A 22,575-nucleotide genomic window follows, 5' to 3' on the forward strand; every position below is an offset into this window, starting at 1 on the left:
ATCGTGATTTAAAAAAAAAAAAAAAAGTAGTCCAGGGGGCTCATGGCTGACTCCACTGGTGGAATGTGTGACTTCTGATCTTGGGGTTGTGGGTTCAAGCCCCACGTTGGGTGTAGAGATTACTTAAAAACAAAATCTTAAAAAAAAATCCAGGATAAATTATTGCTTATTGTCAAGTTCTGCCAACTCAGAATAGCCATGGCCAAGAGGCATTCATCAAGTGGCAACTTTATTCACTCCCTATCATTTAATAAATAAATTTAAAACCAATCCATACATGTTACATGTTCATAGTAACTTAGTAAGAAAAATCTGGGGAGGGGGTTAAGATACAGGGAAAAAACCTAGAATGATTTCCAAAAGGTCAGTGAAAGTTAGAAAAGATAGTCCAGGCACCTATGTAACACACAAGTATCACACCGTGTACAGAATCTGAGCACACGTGTCCCACCATAGGACTTCAAGTACATTCCCAGCCCTCATGTCTAAATGAGCTCTGCACTCCTCTCACTGAATACACAAGTGATAAAACCACAAAAGAGGAATATGCAATCTTTAAGTGGTGACGTAAGTCCAGTTTCCAACACGCAACTCCTGTCATGATTCACATCCCCAAGTTCAGATTGTTCCCCAAATACCACATCTAAAGCATTCTCCCTGAAGCCTGAAATTCTGTTTATTCCAGTTAGTCAAAGTCATCAAAGTACAACTGATACATAGTTAGAAAACTCATCCTCTACACCTTCCTCCACACCAGACAAGCGAGTATTGTTTTTTAAAAAGATTTTTTACATTTATTTGAGAGAGAGAGAGAGAATGAGTGGGAGAGGCAGAGAGAGAATCTGAAGCAGACTGCGCTGAGTGCGAAGCCTGACGCGGGGCTCGATCTCATGAACCTGAGATCACGACCTGAGCTGAAACCACTGTACCACCCGAACAAGTATCTTTTTAGTAATTACTGCTATGAAAGAATTTCTCAACAGTTCAGCATCTCATATAGTAATCCAGCTTCTTTGGGGGGAGGAGGAATGGTGGCATGTCCTTCGAAGCTTATGTAGTTATAAAGCAGTGAAACACACCCGGAAGTAGGCACTGTATGCTGGCTAAGACGGAGGTCAGACGTGGAAAATACCGAACCCTTAGAACCTGGTTTCCGAGGGGCATTCACAAGTGCCACAGCACCCCATACCCACACCTGGAGTATAAATGATGTTGTGTTTACTAACTTAATTCCAGCATCTCATAAAAAGGGTGCCGGGAAATTTTCTTTCTAAAATAACCATGGGCTTCCTAAAATGAATGGCAGCATCACCATTGTTTTTAATTACTGCGGCGTCAATAGATTTTTCTGAAACTCTTTCCAAATCGCTTTCCTTTCCCTGCAAGCATTAAGAGAATAGCTTAAATATCAGACTACACTACTCCGTGTGTGTGGGGGGAAGAGAGGGAGGCAATGAGAGAGAGAGAGAGAGAGAGAGAGAGAGAGAGAGAGAGAGAAAACAGAATGAGTTGAAGGGTGGGTTCTGCAACTGACATTTCTTTCTTTTTTTTTTTTTTAAGATTTATTTATTTATTTATTTGACAGAGATAGAGACAGTGAGTGAGAGAGGGAACACAAGCAAAGGGGAGTGGGAGAGGAAGAAGCAGGCTCATAGCAGAGGAGCCTGATGTGGGGCTCGATCCCGTAACGCCAGGATCACGCCCTGAGCCGAAGGCAGATGCTTAACCACTGTGCCACCCAGGAGCCCCTGCAACTGACATTTCTAAGCAGAATGTGTCACTGCCGTGTGTGGCCTCACTGTGTTCTTGCTCCACTACAGCTCCCTCTCTTCTGCCATTTTTTGCTCTGTTATCAGAAGCCTTAAATTCAGGACACAGTCCTCTCTCTGACTTCCCCATTTCAGCAAACAGACAGGGATAAGGAATGGAGAGTGAGAGTATGCAATTAACCTGTGAATGGCTCTTGTGAAAAAATAATTGTTTCCATACTCTCCACTTATGATGGGAAAGTGACAGAGGAGCATGTGATGAGTGGTGGTGTGAGGAGGGGGGATGGCAAATACCTAAAAGTTTTTTGCTAAGAAAGCCCCAACTGACTTATACATACTTTTGTACTTAATAGCTTTTTGGAAAAAAAAATACTTTCTTTATGCTTTGGTTGAATTTATCTATAGAAATGGTATTACTAGGTCACACCTGTAAACCTGCATGGCTCTTGCTTTGTACTGTCATCCAACTTTCTTATTTTTTTAAAGATTAGGCTCCACACTGGGTGTGGAGTCCAACGTGGGGCTTGAACTCACAACCCTGAGATCAAGGCCTGAGCTGAGATCAAGAGTCAGAGAGTCGGACCCTTAACCGTCAGAGCCACCCTTGTCATCCAACTTTCTAAAAAGATCCTAGCAATTTACAATGCCTGGCAAAGAATGATTACTTTCACCTCAACCTCACCAGCACTGTCTGTTATGCTACTTCATTAGGATGCAAATCCCATTTCAAAATAATGTCAATTTGTATGTTTAAAAAAAAACATTTTAGGGGCACCTGGGTGGCAGAGCGGTTAAGCGTCTGCCTTCGGCTCAGGGCGTGATCCCGGCGTTATGGGATCGAGCCCCATGTCAGGCTCCTCTGCTATGAGCCTGCTTCTTCCTCTCCCACTCGCCCTGCTTGTGTTCCCTCTCTCGCTGGCTGTCTCTATCTCTGTCAAATAAATAAATAAAACCTTAAAAACAAAAACAATTTTATTTATTTATTTGTCAGAGAGAGAGAAGCAGGCAGAGGGAGAAGCAGAATCCCCTCTGAGTAAGGAGCCTGATGTGGGACTCGATCCCAGGGCCCTGGGACCATGACCTGAGCTGAAGGCAGATAGATGCTCAACCAACTAAGCCACCCAGGAGTCCCCGTATTTTTTTTTTTTAAAGATTTTATTTTAAAGTAATCCCTATACCCAACATGGGGCTCGAACTCAAAACCCCAAGATCAAGAGTTGCATGCTCTACCAACTGAGCCAGCCTGGCAGGCGCCCCTCAGTTTTTGTTTTTAATATACCAGGACACGCTTCTGCCAAACCCCTCCCCCGCTCCCCTTCACAGACTATTTCTAGCCTTTTGCCCATTTATTTGCAGAATGTATTCTTAATATAGTACAGATATTAACCATTTGATCTTTAATATAAACACTTCAGTTTATTGTCTTCCTTCAAATTTTCTTACTTTTATATAGTCACATTGGTCAATTTCTTGAATAAATTCAAAGGTGGACAAGTTATTTCTTCTAGGATGACTTTTTAAGAATACTGCAATTCACGGTAGCCCATAATTCAAAAGGACTCACACACACACACACACACACACACACACACACACACACACACACACACACCCCAAAGAAAATTATGTTTGCTTATATAACATTTACTGGACAGAAACCAAATGTGTTATTTTTAGTCCATTTTCCAAATAACTAAAGTTACAAATCTACCTTGTCCCATACTAGAAAATAGAATTTTCAAAATTAGCTGGCATAAACATGGTAATAACTTACAGAATTCCCTCCCAAATTCTTTGTATTTGAAGTTTTCTACAGTTATACCCTAACAGAATCAAGTCAAAGTTTTCTGTAAAAAAAATAAAAATAAAAATAAAAAAATAAGCAACCTCATTAAGCAATGAACCTTGATTTATGGGACAGTTTAAGCAGAAAATGGACTGTTGTATGGAGTCAGGTTTTAGGCAAAACACTAGGCTACAAACTAAGAATTTTCACTTCCAAGTTTTTTTTTTTAAATTTTAAAAATAGATTTTAATTTGAGAGAGAGGGCGAGAAGTCCAGAGAGAAAGCATGAGCAGAGGGGAGGGGCAGAGGCAGAAGCAGACTCCCCACTAAACAGGGAGCCCAAAGCAGGACTTGATCCAAGAACCCTGGGATCATGACCCGAGCTGAAGGCAGACGCTTAACCAACTGAGCCACCCAGGCACCCCTGAAGTCTGTTTTTAATCTTGGTTCAACACCTTTCAGAAAACCATTTGCTGGGGTGCCTGGGTGGCTCAGTCATTAAGTATCTGCCTTCAGCTCAGGACGTGATCCCAGGGTTCTGGGATAGAGCCCTGCATCGGGCTCCCTGCTCGCCTGGGAGCCTGCCGGGTTCGTCCTCTCCCACTCCCCCTGCTTGTGTTCCCTCTCTCGCTGGCTGGCTGTCTCTCTGTCAAATGAATAAATTTAAAAATCTTAAAAAAAAAAATCTTAAAAAAAAAAAGAAACAAAAGAAAACCATTTGCTTACTTTTCCATAGTCGTCTTCCCTTCCCATTTCCCACAATTTTCTCTTCAAAATCTTTACCTCAGATTCCCAAATCCTAGCCCAATTCCAAATTTTCAGATGCTCTTACATTCCTCTTCACTGAGGAAAGTAAGTGCCAACAGATGGAAATGCTCAACTTTCTTCTCTTCCTATTTAAAAACCAGACAAAATACATGAAACAATAGCTATCAGACATTAGACAACAGGCACTGCAACACAGGGATCCCTGAGAGAAGGGAAACTAACAGGTGAGACCTTTGATTGTTCTAGCTTACTGCATGGGGAGAGTTTTCAGGCTGCAGAGCAGGGAGGAGGGAATCCAGAGGACCTGGCTGACTCACTGAATTGAGGAGAGAGTACACAATTTGGAGAGGCCAACGTAGCTAGAATTCCCAGGGAAGAGTACCGGAGAGGAGAAAGCTGTACAGAGAGCAAACTCTGGAGATCAGCATTGGATTCTCTTCAGTCTTTAGCTGAGTACTGACCAGTGAGGAAATTACCCAAAGAAGGGACAAAAACTAGAAGGAGATGTGCAGACCAACCCGCAAACATCATATAGGGCAGAAATAACTTGTGTTCTTAATAGCTAGAATAGAAAGACATACTAACACATGGGCATTATATAGAGTACTCAGAAAGGTAATGCCTCAGAAGTGGGTCATAATTAGTTCTAGACCAAACCTTAAAGTTCCCTCAACACGGGTGCCTGCCTGACTCAGCTGGAGGAGTGTGTGATTCTTGATCTCAGGGTCATGAGTTCAAGTCCCACACTGGGTGTAGAGATTACTTAAAAACCAACAAAGTTCCCCTCGATAAAGTTTAAAAGTAAGCAAAAGCAAGGCCTGAAGATTCGAACTGTTTCCAGAAGTTAAAGGAGTCTAGCACAAATCTCAAAAATATTTAGGGGTGCCTGGGTGGCACAGTGGTTAAGCATCTGCCTTCGGCTCAGGGCCTGAACCCGGGGTTATGGGATCGAGCCCCACATCAGGCTCCTCCCCTATGAGCCTGCTTCTTCCTCTCCCACTCCCCCTGCTTGTGTTCCCTCTCTCACTGGCTGTCTCTATGTCTGTCGAATAAATAAATAAAATCTTTAAAAAAAATATTTAAAAGAATCAAAAAACCAAAACCCAGAACCCAAAATTCGTAATACTTGGCATCTAATAAAAAATCACCAGGCATAAAGGAAAATATGATCCATAAGGAGAAAAATCAGATACAAACCCAAAAATGATACATCTAGAACTAGGAGATGAAGACATTAAAGCACCTATTATAGAATGTCCACGATAGCCAAACTATGGAAAGAGCCCAGATGTCCATCAACAGATGAATGAATAAATTAGAGACACACATACACACGATGGAATACTACACAGCCATCAAAAGAATGTGAAACGTGGATGGAACTAAAAGGTATTATGCTAAGCAAAATAAGCCAATCAGAGAAAAACAATTATCATATGATCTCACTGATATGTGGAATTTAAGGAACAAAACAGGATCATAGAGGAAGGGAGGAAAAAATAGAAGAAGAAATCAGAGAGGGAGGGGCGCCTGGGTGGCACAGCGGTTAAGGTTAAGCGTCTGCCTTTGGCTCAGGGCGTGATCCCGGCGTTATGGGATCGAGCCCCACATCAGGCTCCTCTGCTATTGAGCCTGCTTCTTCCTCTCCCACTCCCCCTGCTTGTGTTCCCTCTCTCACTGACTGTCTCTATCTCTGTCAAATAAATAAATAAATAAAATCTTTAAAAAAAAAAAAAAGAAATCAGAGAGGGGGACAAACCATCAAAGACTCTTAATCTAGGAAACAAATGAGGGTTGCTTGAGGGGAGGGGCATGGAGGGATGGGGAAACTGGGCGATGGACATTAAGGAGGGCATATGATGTAATGAGCAATGGGTATTATGTAAGACTGATGAATCACTGACAGCTACCTCTGAAACTAATAATACATTATATGCTAATTAGCTGAATTAAAATTAAAAAATTTTTTTAAATGGGCAGAGGGTTGGGGCACTTGGGTGGCTCCAATGGTTAAGCATCTGCCTTTGGCTAGGTAGTGTCCCGGGTTCCTGGGATGGAGCCCTGTGTCAGGTTCCCTGCTCAGCTAGGAGTTGGCTTTGTCCTCTCTCTCTGCCCCTCCACCCCCTTCTCTCTCTCTCTTTAAAAAAAAAAAAAAAACAAAAAACGGGCGCCTGGGGGGCACAGCGGTTGAGCGTCTGCCTTTGGCTCAGGGCGTGATCCCGGCGTTCTGGGATCGAGCCCCACATCAGGCTCCTACGCTGGGAGTCTGCTTTCCTCTCCCACTCCCCCTGCTTGTGTTCCCTCTCTCGCTGGCTGTCTCTGTCAAATAAATAAATAAAATCTTTAAAACACAAAAACACAAAAACAAAACAAAAGCCCCACAGAGGCTAGAAGGTAGAGGTACGTTTTCCAAGGGCTTTAGGAAAAGAACTGTCAATAAGAATTCTATATCCAATGAAAAGATCCTTCAGAAATTAAGGGGAAACCAAGATAATTTCAGGTGAAGGGAAACAAAAAAATTTGTTACTAAGGAATCTTGGAACATCAGGAAAGAAAAAGAGTAAAAATATGGATAAAAACAACAGACTTTCCTTTTCCTTGAGTTTTCTAAATTGTCTGATTACTGAAGCAAAACTTATAACACTATCTGATGTGGTTCTTAAGTACATTGAGGAAATATTTAAATATCTACGTTATAAATGGGGGAGGATAACAGGATGTAAAGAGAGGTAAGGTTTCTATACTTCTCTACTCAAATCTGTAAAACTTGATAACAGTAGATTGCAATGTTATGTGCCTACAGTGTAATACCTAGAACCACTAAAAAAGCTATACAAAGAGATAACATTCAAAAACACTGTAGATAAATTATACTATAAGCAATTTATTTACCATAGTTAAAATAAAAGATCATATACCCAGTGTTGGCGAGAATGTGGAGAAATTGGTACTCTCATACATACACTAGTAGTGCAAATGTAAAATAGTATAATCACATTGGAAAATAGGCTGGCAGTTTCTTAGAAGTTAAACATACACCTAGTGTATGATCCAGTCATTCTCCTCCTAGTCATTTACTCTAGGAGTGAAACCATGTCTCTAAAATCACTTGCATATAAATGCTCACAGCATTTTTATTTCTAATAGCACAAACCTAGAAACAACACAAATGCCTATCAGCAGATTAATGAATAAACAAATTGCAGTATACTCATACAATGGAATAGTACTCAGCAATAAAAAGAATAAACTACTGATATGTACCACATGGGTGAACCTCAAAGTAATTAGGCCAAATGAAAATCAGGCAAAAAAGAGTACACACTTTGACTCCATTTATATAAAATTCTAGAAAATGCAAACTAACTTATATGGACAGAAAGGAGACGAGTGGTTGACTGCCTAAGGAGGAGCGGGGGAGGAGTGTAGGGGGGATGGGTAAGGAGGAGAGATTACAAAGGGGTAGGAGAAATCTTTTGGGTTAAGATGTGTATGTTCATTCTTGCGATTGTGATGATGGTTCTACAGGTGTATACATGTCAAAACTCACCAAAGTGTATACTTTAAAGATGTGTAATTTGTTATATGTCAATTATATCCCCCCAAAATTGTTCAAGACTTAGTCAGATATGCAAAAGATGAAAAAAGTCATCTTCAGCAAGCCAGCACTACAAAAGATGTTAAAATTACATCTTTTTTTTCTTAAATATTTATTTAAAGATTTTATTTATTTGAGAGACAGAGAGAGTGAGCACAACCAGGGTGGGGGGCAGAGGGAGAGAATCTCCCATTGCGGGGGGGAGCAGCCTCTGCACTGAGGGGGGAGCCCTACACAGGGTTTGATCTCATGACCCCTAGATCACAACCTGAGCCGAAACCAGGAGTCAGGACGCTTAACTGACTGTGTCACCCAGGTGCCCCCAAAATTAAGTCGTTCAGGCAAAAGAATAATGACATCAGGGGGCAAGAGGATGAGCAAAATGGGTGAAGGGGAGTAGGAGGTACAGGCTTCCTGTTATGGAGTAAGTCACAAGAATAAAAGGTACAGCACAGGGAATATAATCAGTGGTACTGTAATAATGTTGCATAGTGACAGATGACAGCTACACTTGTGAACACAAGCATAAAGTATAGAGTCGTCGAATCACTATGTTGTAACCTGAAACTAATGTAACATCATGGGTCAACCATACTCAAATTTAAAAAACAAACAAAATACACAAAACAAAAGCCAGAAGCCCACTCTTTTGATACTAAAAAAAAAAAAAAAAAAGGCGTAAGATGGAACTTCTAATCTACACAAATGAATGAAGGACGCACATAAAAAAGACTTCTGACCTTTGATATGTAAAAAAAATTTTTTAAAAAAGATAAATGGCTGTTTAAAGCAAAAATGGCAACAATTTATTGTGGAATTTCTCCCTCCCTTTTTAAAAAATTTTATTTTTAAGTCATCTCAGCACCCAACGTGGGGCTCCAACTCACAACCCCAAAAGTCACATGTTCCACTAACTGAGCCAGGCAGGTACTCCTGGAATTTATATTTCTTTCTTTCTCTCTTTTTCCCCCAAAGATTTTATTTATTTATTTGAGATAGTGACAGAGTGAGAGCGAGAGCATGAGCTGGGAGACAGAGGGGTAGGGAGAAGCAGGCTCTACCCTCACCAGGGACTCAATCCCAGGATCATGACCTGAGCCAAAGGCAGATGCTTAACCAATTGAGCCACTCAGGCGCCACTGGAATTTATATTTTTTACAACACTCCTTTTTCTTAGAGGTAAAAGTATGAAAATACTACTACATACAAAAAAAATCAAGGCAAAGGAAATGGAAATATACCATTGTAAGGTTATAACACAAGAAGTGATTTACTATTACTTAGATGCAGACAATGATAAATTAAAGATGGCTATAGTAAACCAAAAATCAACCATTAAAATAACAAAACAATGTTACAGCTAATAAACCAATAAAGGAGATAATATGGAGTCATAAAAAATAAATGAGACAAAGAAAACAAATGGGAAGATTGTGGATTTAAACCCTATGATATCAATAATCACATTAAATGTAAATGCTCTTAATATTCAATTAAAAGGCAGAGATTGCCAGACTGGATTAAATAAACAAGATCTAACTATATGCTGCCTATACAGAAATCCACTTTAAGTATAAACCTACAAAGCAATTAAAAGCAAAACTATGGAGAAAGATGTAACTGTTAACTGTAATGAAAAGAAAGAGCGGGGCACCTGGGTGGCTCAGTTGGCTATGTGTCCGACTTCTGAATTTTGGCTCAGGTCGTAATCTCAAGGTCATGAAATCAAGCCCTGACTCAGCAGGAGTCTGCTTGGGGTTCTTTCTCCCTCTCTCTCTCTCTAAATAAATAAATAAATAAATAAAACAAATCTTTTTAAAAAATTGCTAACTGTTTATACACGTATTAACAGAGCTTCAAAGAAGATGAAGCGAAGACTGACAGAGCAACTGACAAACCCACAATTAATAGCTGGAGATTTCAGCACCCCTCACTCAGTAATTCATACAACAGAAAAAAAAAAAAAACAGTACACATATAACAAACACTACTTACTATTAACGACTAAACCACTGACATTTAGAGCACACTCCACCCAAAAGCAAAAGAATTCACAATTTTTTCAAAGACACAGAGAACATTTACTGAGATAGGCCATATTCTGGGCCATTAACAAAATTCTCAATACATTTAAAATTATTCAGATCAGGGGCACCTGGGTGGCTCAGTCAAACATCTGACTGTTTCAGCTCAGGTCATGGTCTTGGGTCGTGGGATAGAGCCCTGTGTTGGGCTCCACAGTCAGCACAGAGTCTGCTGGAGGTTCTCTCTCCTTCTCCCTCTGCCCCTTTCTCCACTAGCTCTCTCTCTCTAAATAAATAAAATTTTAAAAATCTCCATATGGATGCCTGAAAAGAATCATTTTCTTTTCCTCTTCCCCTCCATCCTCAAAATTTATCCCCTATATTTCCATGACCAATTAACAGCATTGTGACTTTTTTCAGAAAACAATCTTTATTTTCCTTATAAAGCAAACAAGACACAATTTAAGATTCGCTGAACACATATGTGCCATGAACTGTACAGGGTGCTCATTTATTTTAGTCCTCATTAAATTTTATCTTTTAAATAAGAATCAGGTTCACAAAAGTTAAGTAAGGTGGTCAAAGTCACAACTACTGGCACAGGTTGGTTCAAATAGGTTAGTTTAACTCCAAAGTAGTCTTTCTTTTCCTAGATTTTATTTATTTATTTGAGAGACAGTACGTGAGCACGAGCAGGGGGAAGGGGCAGAGGGAGAGGAAGAAGACCCCCCCCCCCAAGCAGGAAGCAGGAAGCCTGATGAGGGACCCAATCCCAGGACCAAGATCACGACCTGAGCCAAAGGCAGATGCTCAACCAACTGAGCCACCCGGGTGCCCCAACACCAAAGTCTTCTATTTTTGCTATGTAGTATTTTCTTAATGCTAATATCCAATAAACCATTAATTTATAAATTACTACTTCACGATGCTCTCAAATACATCATACACACCCGAATTTAAGTATCTAAAATATCTAAAGACCTGAGAACTACCTAAATGGCTAATAATTGATGAGTGGTGAATAAACTATGGTAACATCTACACAATGAACAGTATACACACATACCAAAAAGCCTTCATACCATCAATCTACCAAAACCACCTACCAAATATAACTTCTGCAGTGCCAAGTTCAATGGTCAATTCTCTTATTCAACCATTTAAGCTGTATTTGATATACCTGATCACTTCTTCCTCTCTGAAATACTTCCTTCCCCACTGCTCTGGATTCCCTGATATCATAGTCCTCTGGCTATTATTTTTCAGTGTCTATTTCAGTCTCACTTCTCCTTTGCAAACTTCTAAATACATATCCTGATCTTTACCCTATCTTATTACCCTATCCTCCTCAGTGTTCTTTGTGGGTTCCTCCAACCAGAATTCAAGCTATAAATGATGCCACATTTGCTTCAACGTCTCCCTTGAACTTTAGACTGGAAATTCAACTGCTACGCAACATCTTCTCTTGGATGTCTAATAGGCACCAAATTTAACATACCCCAAACCAAGCCTCCCATCCTCTGAAGACCTCCCATCCGTCTTCAATTACCCAAATCTAAGTAAATGGCTTCACCATTTGTGTGGTTCCTCTAGTCAAAAACCTTCAAGTCAGCCTCACTCCTTTTGTCACTTCCAGCCATTAGTAAATCATATTAATTCTATCTTCAAAATATATCCACGGTCCAACCACTTATTACCACCTCCATCTCTAACAAAGACTACTGCAAAAGCAAAAGTCTTTTAACTGGTCTCTAGCTTATGCTCTTATTCCTTTCAAATCTATGCTCCAAAAAGCAACCAGAGTAAAACTTTTAAAAAGTTAAGTCAGATCATTTCCCTTTTCTGCTCAAAACTATTTTGGAATAAAACCAAAAATCTCTATGACAGTCTACAACACCCCCTTATCATATAGTCACAGTTCACTTTCTGGTCTCATGCTCCTTCCATTCTCCTGTTTGCTCATTCAGACTCAGGAACACCTGCAACCTATTCTCAGTGTTCTTCAGATCGCACCAAATAAACCATACTTTTGCCTCAAGACTTCTGCACTTGCTATTTTCACTGCTTTCATAGCTGGGGGCAGAATTGTCTCATTCAAGTCTGCTCCAACGTCACCACCTTAATGAAATGTCCCCCAGGGGCACCTGGTTGGTTCAGTCAGTAGAACATGTCTCTCTTAATTTTGGGGTTGAGTTAAAGCCTCACGTTGGACAGATTACTTTTTTTTTAAAGCTATTTTTTTTAAAGATTTTATTTATTTATTTAATGGAGAGAGACAGCCAGCGAGAGAGGGAACACAGACAGGGGGAGTGGGAGAGGAAGAAGCAGGCTCCCAGCAGAGGAGCCCGATGTGGGGCTCAATCCCAGGACTCTGGGATCATGCCCTGAGTCGAAGGCAGACGCTTAATGACTGAGCCAGCCAGGCACCCCTGGACACATAGATTACTTAAAAAATAAATAAATAAATAAATAAATAAATAAATAAATAAAACCTCCCCGGGGACCAGCCCCTTTACTCAGCTTTAATTTTCTTTATAAGCACTTAACTCTCAAATAATATATATAATTCTTATTTTATAATTTTGTTGTTTATAGAATACAAGCTCCCCAAGGGCAGAATTTTGTTCCTTTATCCTCAGTATCTAAACCCTATGGCCTGGCAAAGGGTGGTAGGCTTTCAATAAATAACTGTTCAATAAGTAAATTCAAACATTTAGAAAAATAAAAATGCTCATGATACATTCATTGAAAAATATGGGATACAAAAGAGTTATCCCAAATTTGTGAAAACAAATAAAATATATGCATTAAAAAATCTCAGAAGAGGGGCACCTGGGTGGCTCAGTTGGTTGAATGACCAGCTTGTGATTTTAGCTCAGGTCATCACCTCCTAAGTCGTGGCACAGAGCCCCATGTCAGGCTCCATGCTCAGCAGGGAGTCTGCTTGAAATTCTCTTTGTCCCTCTCCTTCTGCCCCTTCCTACACGCCTAAAATACATAAATATATATATTTTTTTAAATCCTAGAAGAAAAACAAAAAATTAAAACCCCTCAAGGGCTATAAACCAACACCCACTGTACTTTCTCTCTTCTTCAGCCCGTTTCCTACATCAGCACTAGAATTCTCTCTAAAATGGATCTGTTACTCCTTTGCCAAAAAGCCACTAATGGAGGTGGTGCCTCAAACCAGTGGGGCAAAGATGGACTTTTAAAGATATATTTATTTATTTGGGGGGTGGTACAGAGGAAGAGGGAGAGAGCAACTCAAGCAGACTCTCTGCTGAGCGTGGGGCTTGATCTCATGACCCTAAAATCAGGATCTGAGCTGAAACCAAGAGTCAGACGTCTGCTTAACTGACTGCACCACCTGTGCACCCCAACGCGAACTTTTCAATTAATGGTGTCTGGGCAACAGGAAACCACACAGAAAAAAGATAAAAAAAAGGGAATTCATGCCTCCCACTAGATACCTAGATAAACCTCAAATGGATAAAAGTATTAGATTAAAACAGTTGATATTTGTGATAACTTTCAAAACAGGAAGAAAAGGGGAAAAAAAAGATCAAATTGAGTATAAAGAAATAGTGTCTCGGCGCACCTGGGTGGCTCAGTTGCTTAAATGTCTGACTCTTGATCTCAGGGTCAAGAGTTCAAGCCCCACACTGGGCTCCACACTGGGCATGGAGCTTACAAAAGAAAGGGAAGAAAGGGGAGGGAAGTCAATCTCCACAGTTAAAAACAAAACACAGAACACCATAAGCAATATGGAAAAAGAATTAGCTGGGGAGAAAGTTTTTAGTAATTTTTTTTAAAAAAGATTTTTATTTCTAGGGGTGCCTGGTAGCTCAGTTGGTTAAGCATCTGCCTTTGGCTCAGGTCATGATCCTGGAGTCCTGGAATCAGGCTCTGTACTGGGCTCCCCGCTCTGAGGGGAGTCTGCTTCTCCCTCTCCCTCTGCCAAATAAACAAATAAAATCTTAAAAAAAAAAAAAGATTTTTCTTTCTTTCTTTTTTTTTTTTAAGATTTTATTTATTTATTCGACAGAGATAGAGACAGCCAGCGAGAGAGGGAACACAAGCAGGGGGAATGGGAGAGGAAGAAGCAGGCTCATAGCGGAGGAGCCTGATGTGGGGCTCGATCCCGTAACGCCGGGATCACGCCCTGAGCCGAAGGCAGACGCTTAACCGCTGTGCCACCCAGGTACCCCAAGATTTTTATTTCTAAGCAATCTCTACACCCAGTGTGGGGCTCGAATTCATAATCCTGAGGTCAAGAACTGCACACTCCACTAAACCAGCAAGGTGCCCCTTTTATAACTCTTTTATAGGTAAAGACGTAATCTCCCTATTTTATAAAGAGTTACAAAAAAACAAAACAAAAAAACAACACCCCAAACCGACAAAAAACAAACAAAAACCCCACCCAACAATCCAACAAAAAATAGGCAAGGGACAGATATTCCATGGCAAAACCCCCTATAAGTTCTCCTTAAAAAGTATGCACAACATGGATGAACCTTGAAAAAATGACTCCAAGTGAAATAAGTGAAACACAAAAAAAAGCGATGCTTTACATGATTCCATTTATATGAAATGTCTGGAACAGGCAAATCCACAGACAGAAAGATTAGTGGTTGTCTGGCGCTCTGAGAAATAGAATGTGACTATTAATGGATACAGGGTATCTCTTGGGACAGTGGTAACAGCTATACAACTTCTGAATATACTAAAAACTATGGAATTGTACACTTTAAAAGGATGACATTTAAGGCTCCACGTGAATTATATCTCAAAAACTACTTTGAGATACAATTCTTCTATCATATTGGCAAAAATAAAAAGTTGGGGAGGCTTTGGAGAAACATGTTCTCATACATTGTCGATGGCAGTGGTACAACTCTGATGGCTATTTGGCAATATCTAACAAAATTATAAATGCACCTCCTTTGACCTGTAATCTCATTTTGGGGAATAATCACATTATTTCTACAATGGGACTCAACGTCCACTGTCTAGGTAATGGTTAAGTCCACTATGGTCTATCTATACAAATGATGAAGAATGCTCTCCCTACATAGAAAGACACCCAAGACATTTAATCAGTGAAAACCGCAGGGTATATAAGTGCATATTTAGGCATACCTCCTATGTAGGGAAGAAAAAAAATAGCAATGTGTTTTTGCTTTTATTTCTATAAAGAAACACAAGGGGGGGGGCAATGGGCTGGCTCAGCTGGAAAAGCATGGGTCTCTTGATCTTGGGGTTGTGAGTTCGAGCCCCACACTGGGTGTAGAGATTACTTAAATAAATAAACAAACGTTAAAAAAAAGCCTACAAGGACACACACACACACAAAAACTAATAAAAGTACAAGAGGAGAGTAAGGAGGATAGGGTAGGATCAACACTTTTGATTGTATATCTTTTAAATTTTAATTTTTAAAAAAGATGTTATTTATTTATTTGAGAGAAAGAGAGCATGAGCAGTGGGGAGGGGTAAAGAGAAAAGCAGACTCCCTGCTAAGCAGGGAGCCTGATGCAGGAAACTGATCCCAGGACCCTGGGATCATGACCTGAGGTGAAACCAAGAGTCCGTCTCAAACTGACTGAGCCACCCAGGTGCCCCATATGACTTTCTATATTGTCTTGGGTTTTTTTTTTTTTTTGTAAAGATTTTATTTATTTATTCTACAGAGAGACAGCCAGCGAGAGAGGGAACACAAGCAGGGGGAGTGGGAAAGGAAGAAGCAGGCTCATAGCGGAGGAACCTGATGTGGGGCTCGATCCCACAATGCCGGGATCACGCCCTGAGCTGAAGGCAGACGCTTAACCGCTGTGCCACCCAGGCGCCCCATGTCTTGGGGTTTTTTTTGAACCAAATGAATATACTGGCTTTTAAAAGAAAATACCTTTAAGGCATTCCATGCCCTACAGGATAGTCTGCTTGAGATTTTTAAAAAATCCTCTTGTAAAATTTTAAACAAATTTTTTCTCAAAAACTCAGTGATGTGTTCATCTTAATTTTACTTCAAATTGAAAAATTCATTATTTATATTAATTTACACTACACATTTTCATATATGATTTGTTATTTCCTTTATTAAACCCACTTCCCCTGGGACACCTGGGTGGCTCAGTCACTTAGGCGTCCCACTCATGATTTTGGCTGAGGTCATGATCTCAGGGTTCTGAGATCGAGCCCTATGTTGGGTGCCGTGCTCAGCTAGGAGTGTGCTTGAGATTCCCCCTGCCCCTTTTGCCCCTCTCCCCCCAGTTTTCTCTCTAAAATAAATAAAATCTTAAAAAACAAAAACAAAATCAAAACTACTTCCCCTGGACACCCTCATGTTTGCTCCTTCCTCGCTTCATTTATGCTTCTCCTCAGAGGTCACCTCCCATTGTGAGGCCTTCTCTGACCACCTACCTATAATAACATCCCTCCATCACTTTCTATACTTTCACCCTGCCTTTCTCCTTCACTTATTAAAACTACCTAACACATTTTTTATTTGTTAATTTGTTCATTGTTAAGAGCTTTGTTCTCGTATCCCAGGCACTTAGAACAATGAGCAATTCAGCAGGTGCTCAGTAACTATATTATATTCACTGAACGACTTTCAGTGAATCAACATTCAGTTGATTTCCCTCAACTTTCTTTTTAAGTAATCTCTACTCCCACTGTAGGACTCAGACTTACAACCCTGAGGTCAAGAGTTGCATGCTCTACCAATTGAGCCAGCCAGGCGCCCCTCCTCCACTTTAAATTGTCCTTCTACAATTTTCTACCTGGAAAAATTTCATCCTTTAAAATCTAGCTCAAAGATCACTTCAAGTTTCCTTGACCTCCTCAATTAATCTCCCCTGCCTCCGAAAGCCCATAATTAATAATTCTTCATTCACCCAATATCAGAACTTATCCTATTAAATCAACATTAGTGATACTGGTTTCTTCTGCTGGCATATGAGTTTCTTGATGTCTAGAAAGTCCATGTTTCTTTAAATTTTTTGGACACTTAGTTCCTAGTATGTATGCTGCCCAGGACACAAAAAGCACTCGAATGTGTGCTATATTAAACAGAAAATCTGAATCAATTTGTACGAAACAGAAAATGTAACACATGTTCACTAATACAATCATATTTCAGGACAGAATACAATGAATGGTATAAAAGTACAAAATGTGAAAATACTCAGAGAAGGGGGGCACCTGGGTGGCTCAGTCAGCTATGTGTCTGCCTTTGGCTCAGGTCATGATCCCAAGGTCCTTGGTATGGAGCCCGGTGTCGGGCTCTCTGCTCAGCGGGGAGGCCTGCTTCTCCCTCTCCCTCCAGCTCCCCCTCCTTGTGGTCTGTCAAATAAATAAAATCTTAAAAAAAAAATAAAACCATAAAAAACCTCCGAGAAGGGAAAGAGACTAATTCCTATGAATAAAAGGTATAAGCTTCCAATTATACCAGAGAAAATGGTGTGAGTGTGAAGCTGCCTAAGAAGCCTCTTAGACTGAAATATGATGGAGGGTGTTTGGGAAGTAGTTGTAGAGAAGGCTGAACAAGGAAGTCAGACCAGTTTGCAGAGGGTCTTAGCATACCAGGGAACCTGAAATTAAAGGATGTAAGTAGTGATGAGTAAAGGTACCTCAAATGTGGTTCACAGACCACTTTCATCAGAATTATCCGGAAGGCAATGTTCAAAGTGCTGATTCCCATGTCCTACTAACAACTCCCACTTCCAGGCCCACTGAATTCAGAATCTAACCAATCTTCTATGGATGGACATCTAGGTTGTTTACAGTGGTTTGTTATAATACTCATAACTTTATACACAAACCCACTTACAGACTTAGGATACGTTTCCAAAAGAATTGTTGATCAACAGTTGTTAAAGACTGTGAAAATTTTTTCTGTGTGTGTTTACAAGAAAAGGTCAACTTCTTTGCCCACTAGCTCCAAAAATTCTAAAGCTTTGATCTGTATTACCAAATCACCCCTTCAAAGAGCTGTTCCCTATTTATATTTCCACTATCAGAGTATGAGAATGCTGGTTTCCTCACTCCTTCACCAATGATTTCAACATATTTTTTAAGAAACAAAGTTTGGGTTAATAGGAGTTTAAACTGTAAGAAGTTTTAGACTACCACAATCACTAGGGGAATGCAAATAAAAACACGAGATACTGGGATGCCTGACGGCTCAGTTGGTTAAGCGTCTGCCCTCGGCCCAGGTCATGATCCCAGGGTCCTGGGGTAGAGTCCACATCAGGCTCCCTGCTCAGTGTCCTCCCTCTGCCTGCCACTCCCTGCTTGTGCTCTCTCTCTGACAAATAAATAAAATCTTAAAAAAAAAAACAAACCCATAAGATACCACATCACACCCATCAAGATGTCTATTAGAGAACAAGAACAGAACAAGTGCTGACGAAGCTGTGGAGAAAGTGAAACCTTTGTTGGGCGTTGCTTTTGGGAATCTAAAATGGTGCAGCTGCTACAGAGAAAACAGTATGGTTACAATCTCCTCAAAATATTAAATATACAATTACCATATGATCCAGCAATTCTCCTTCTGGGTATATACCCAAAGAAACAAAAGCAGGGACTCAAACAGATTCTGTATACCCATGTTTACAGAATTATTCACAAGAGCCAAAAAAGGTAGAAGCAATGCAAGTGTCCACTGCCAGATGAATAATCAAAATAGGACATTTTGTTAATATACCATGGAATATTCTTCAGCCTTGAAGGGAAGGAAATTCTGACACATGGATGAACCTCGACAAAATTATGCTAAGTGAAAGAAGTCACAAAAGGACAAATGTTATATGATTCCACTTATATGAGAGAGCAATAATAAGCAAATTCATAGAAACAGAAAACAAAATGGTGATTGCTAGGAGCTGAGAGGAATGGGGAACTATGTTTAGTGGGTACAGTTTCTGTTGGGAAGATCCAGAAGTTCAGGAGATAGCTGCATAACGATGTAAATTTACTTCGTGCCACGGAACTGTACACTTAAAAAAAATTAGTTAAAATGATAAATTTTATGTTAAGTATATTTTACCACAATAAAAACGGATAAAGTAAGTTTTAGACTATGGGGTACCTGAGCGGCTCAGTCAGTTAAGCATCCACCTTCAGCTCAGGTCATGATCTCAGGATCCTGGGATGGAGCCCTGCGTGGGGCTCCCTACTTAGTGGAGAGTCTGCTTCTCCCTCTCCCTCTGCCCCTGTTTGTGTTCCCTCTCTAGCTGTCTCTGTCAAATAAATAAATAAAATCTTAAAAAAAAAAAAGTTTTAGACAAAATTCATTCATGTAATTGGTACTTACCATCAAGAAGCTTGCAATCTAGTAGTTTATAGGAAATTTACAAACACTTTTTAAGAACTATAGTTGTATTCAAGAGATGTTTAATGTACAGTTATATATGCTAAGCAAAAGAGGACTAGAGGAAGCTAACTAGAATCATCTGTTAAAGTTTAAACATTTTACAGTGTAGTGACACTATAGGGAAATGCTTTATTTTTCAGTTTATCTGATTCATTTTTTCCACTGCAAGTTTATATATATATATATATATATCTTTGGAAATGACTCTCTAGTATTCATGTTAAAAAAACTCCCAAGGGTTCCAGATCAACTAAAAAACCGAATAACTTGTCCCTTGTCAATTTTTACTATTACCAAACTATAATAACCAGGAAATTAAAAATTTTCAAGTAGGCAGTGCTATTCTAAATGTTTGCAAATCCAACAACCAAGTCCAAATGGGTCGGAGCCAAGTTTTAATGTCCTTCTAATTAAAAAAACAAACATCCCCCAAATCTATCATAGACCAGATTTTAAAATCTTAATTTCTTTTTAAAATAAAAACAAAGTCCAGGATGAACTAAAATTAACTTTCTAGAATAGTCATTACTAACCTTGAATTTTATGAAACCAAGATGAAGTACACACTGAACTAGGAGCCGAGAGATTCTAACAAGTGCTTCAGGAGTAAGTTATTTCTTTCCAATTGTAAAATACATGCAGAATATCAGATGATTTCTAAGGTCCCGTCCATTAACATTTGATGAAAATCACCTCAGGCAGAATAAAATTCATAAAAACAACCAACAAATTATGTGGAATTCAGAACTCTTAAGGGAGCAGGAAAGAGGTGAAATAACTGCAGTGAAATTAAACAATGATAAGATGTCAAATTGTCACAAAGGCACTTCCCAAACAGTCACACCAGAAAATCTGGTTGAATCAAGCTAAAAGATTTCAATATTGACTCACCATGACTCTGAAGTATGAACTATCTGGGTATCCCAGATCAAAAGCTGAGCAATCCACTAAGAATTGTGCTAGTGACTCATGCTCCTGAATGAGACTGCTTTATGTGCAGAGACAAGGAATCAATTAAAGGGTTTACAATGAAGTTTTGTTTAACTGGAATGTTTTAAGTGGAAGTTAATTCTGCATGAGCGATAATAGATGTTTAATAACTAGCTAGTGACAATGTCTAAGCAAAAGCATTACGGCAGCTCACTAGCAAACAGTAATCGATGTATTACAAACATAAAAACAACTTCTTTTCAAAAGAGCTCTTGGCTATGGACAATATTTGAGAAACACAATATAATTTGTTGTGAGTCAAATTATAAAACCTAGTGGAGAGAAAGTAGTTTGAAATCTTGGCTCTCTTAACCAACAAGGAAACAAAATACATCACTGTGGGTTGAAGTGTCAATTTGTGCTGGCAAAAAGCCACTCTATTTGAATCTAAGAACCTTCAGGAACCAGCTGGAGAAGTATGAGGAACCTGGATAATGCATTCATTCACATCCTAAGTGGTACTGTCTTCATGTAAAAAAGGACAGTATTGGTACACTCGTCCAAAACAGCCTGAGTGACATCAAATCAACTGTCTGAACGATAAGTCTAGGAGAATGAACATGTCTAAGACAAAATAAAAAATGTGTAACATTTCCAGTATGACTAGGTTTATAACATAAAATATGCAAAAAAAAAAATACTATAATCCATTGGTGGTGAGGGCAGTCTGGTACAACCTCTCTGGGAGGTACTTTCGGTTAATATTTATCAGGAACTTTAAAGTGTTTACATCCTGGGGCACCTAGGTGGCTGTCAGAAGAGCATGCGACTCTTGATCTTGGGGTTGTGGGTTCGAGCCCCATGCTGGGTACAGAGATTACTTAAAAAAAAAAAAATCTTAGAAAAAAAAAAGAGGAGAAAATATTAAAGTATTTATATGCTTTGATCAGTAATTTCACACCCAGTAATTTATCTAAAATAAACGCCCAATATAAAACAAATTTTATGCAATTTAGGATATAACCTCATGACGAAATACCACACTACTATAAGTCGTTTTAGAACAGAGATCCCAGTGTGCCTGGGTGGCTCAGTTGTTAAGCGTCTGCGTTTGGCTCAGGGCGTGATCCTGGCGTTCTGGGATCGAGCCCCACATCAGGCTCCTCCACTGGGAGCCTGTTTCTTCCTCTCTCACTCCCCCTGCTTGTGTTCCCTCTCTCTCGCTGGCTGTCTCTCTCTGTCAAATAAAATAAATAAAATCTAAAAGAATAGAGATCCCAAAATTCAAATGTATACAATTATCTAAAGACAAAAAAAAAAAAAAGAAAAAGAAAAAAAGACTAGTGGCTGCCTAGACCTGAAAGGGATGGGGCAGGGGGAATTAGGGAGTGATGGCTAATAAGTAGGGGGTTTCTTTTTGGAGGAATGAAAATATAAAATTAAACTGTGGCAATGGCTACACAACCCTGTTAATATACTGAAAATTTTGAACAGTACACTTTAAATAGGTTAACTTATGATGTATGAATTACATCTCACTCAAGCTGTTAAAGACATTTTTTTTTAAAAGATTTTATTTATTTACTTGACAGAGAGAGAGACAGCCAGTGAGAGTGGGAACACAAACAGGGGGAGTGGGAGAGGAAGAAGCAGGCCTCCAGCGAAGCAGGGAGCCCAGTGCAGGGCTCGATCCCAGGACCCTGGGATCACACCCTGAGCGGAAGGCAGACGCTTAACAACTGAGCCACCCAGGAGCCCCATGTTTAAGACATTTTTTAAATGTCTAGATACCAGTGAGCAAATACAAGTAACCGAAATAGGAAAATGGGGCCTGGAAAACATACTAACCAAAGTGGGGGCTACTGCTTATTAGCTACAGCTATGGGAGTTACCACACTGTTGTATCTTTTTTTTTTCTTCTTCAAATATTTATTTATTTATTTGAGGGGGGGAGAGAGAGCATGTGCATACAAGTGGGGGAAGGGGGAGAGGGAGAAAAATCTTCAAGTAAACTCCCTGCGGAGCAGGGAGGCAGACCTGGGGCTTGATCTCACAACCCATGAGATTCTGACCTGAGCTGAAACCAAGAGTCGGAGGCTCAACCAGCTGAGCCACCCAGGTGCCCCAAGACTTTCATATCTTTTAAAAAAAGTCTTCAACTTGGATGTTTATGTGAAGTCTGATTTTTCACAATTTTAAAAAATATATTAAATTTATGTATTTTAAAGATTTTATTTATTTGAGAGAGAGAGAACAGGTGCCCCACTTCTTCTTCTCTTTAAAAATAAGCTCTACACCCAGTGTGGGGCTTGAATTCACAA

General features: G+C 39.7%; 1 protein-coding gene across 5 annotated transcripts in view; it reads right to left on the reverse strand.

The window, feature by feature from the left end:
* The window catches only part of GJC1 (gap junction protein gamma 1), a 35,282-nt gene that overhangs the window by 4,718 nt on the left and 7,989 nt on the right, over positions 1-22,575 (reverse strand). Inside the window, exon 1 of one of the 5 annotated variants that reach the window (XM_034640520.1) lies at positions 19,858-21,081. The exons of 3 other annotated variants lie outside the window; for them this stretch is intronic. The gene's annotated coding sequence lies outside the window, so the exon portion shown is untranslated. Of the gene's footprint in view, positions 1-19,039; positions 19,061-19,857; positions 21,082-22,575 lie in introns of those variants that run through there. One more of the 5 variants, XM_019800221.2, reaches the window with a different exon arrangement.

Source organism: Ailuropoda melanoleuca, chromosome 13 (assembly GCF_002007445.2).
Source record: "Ailuropoda melanoleuca isolate Jingjing chromosome 13, ASM200744v2, whole genome shotgun sequence".
NCBI lineage: Eukaryota > Metazoa > Chordata > Mammalia > Carnivora > Ursidae > Ailuropoda > Ailuropoda melanoleuca.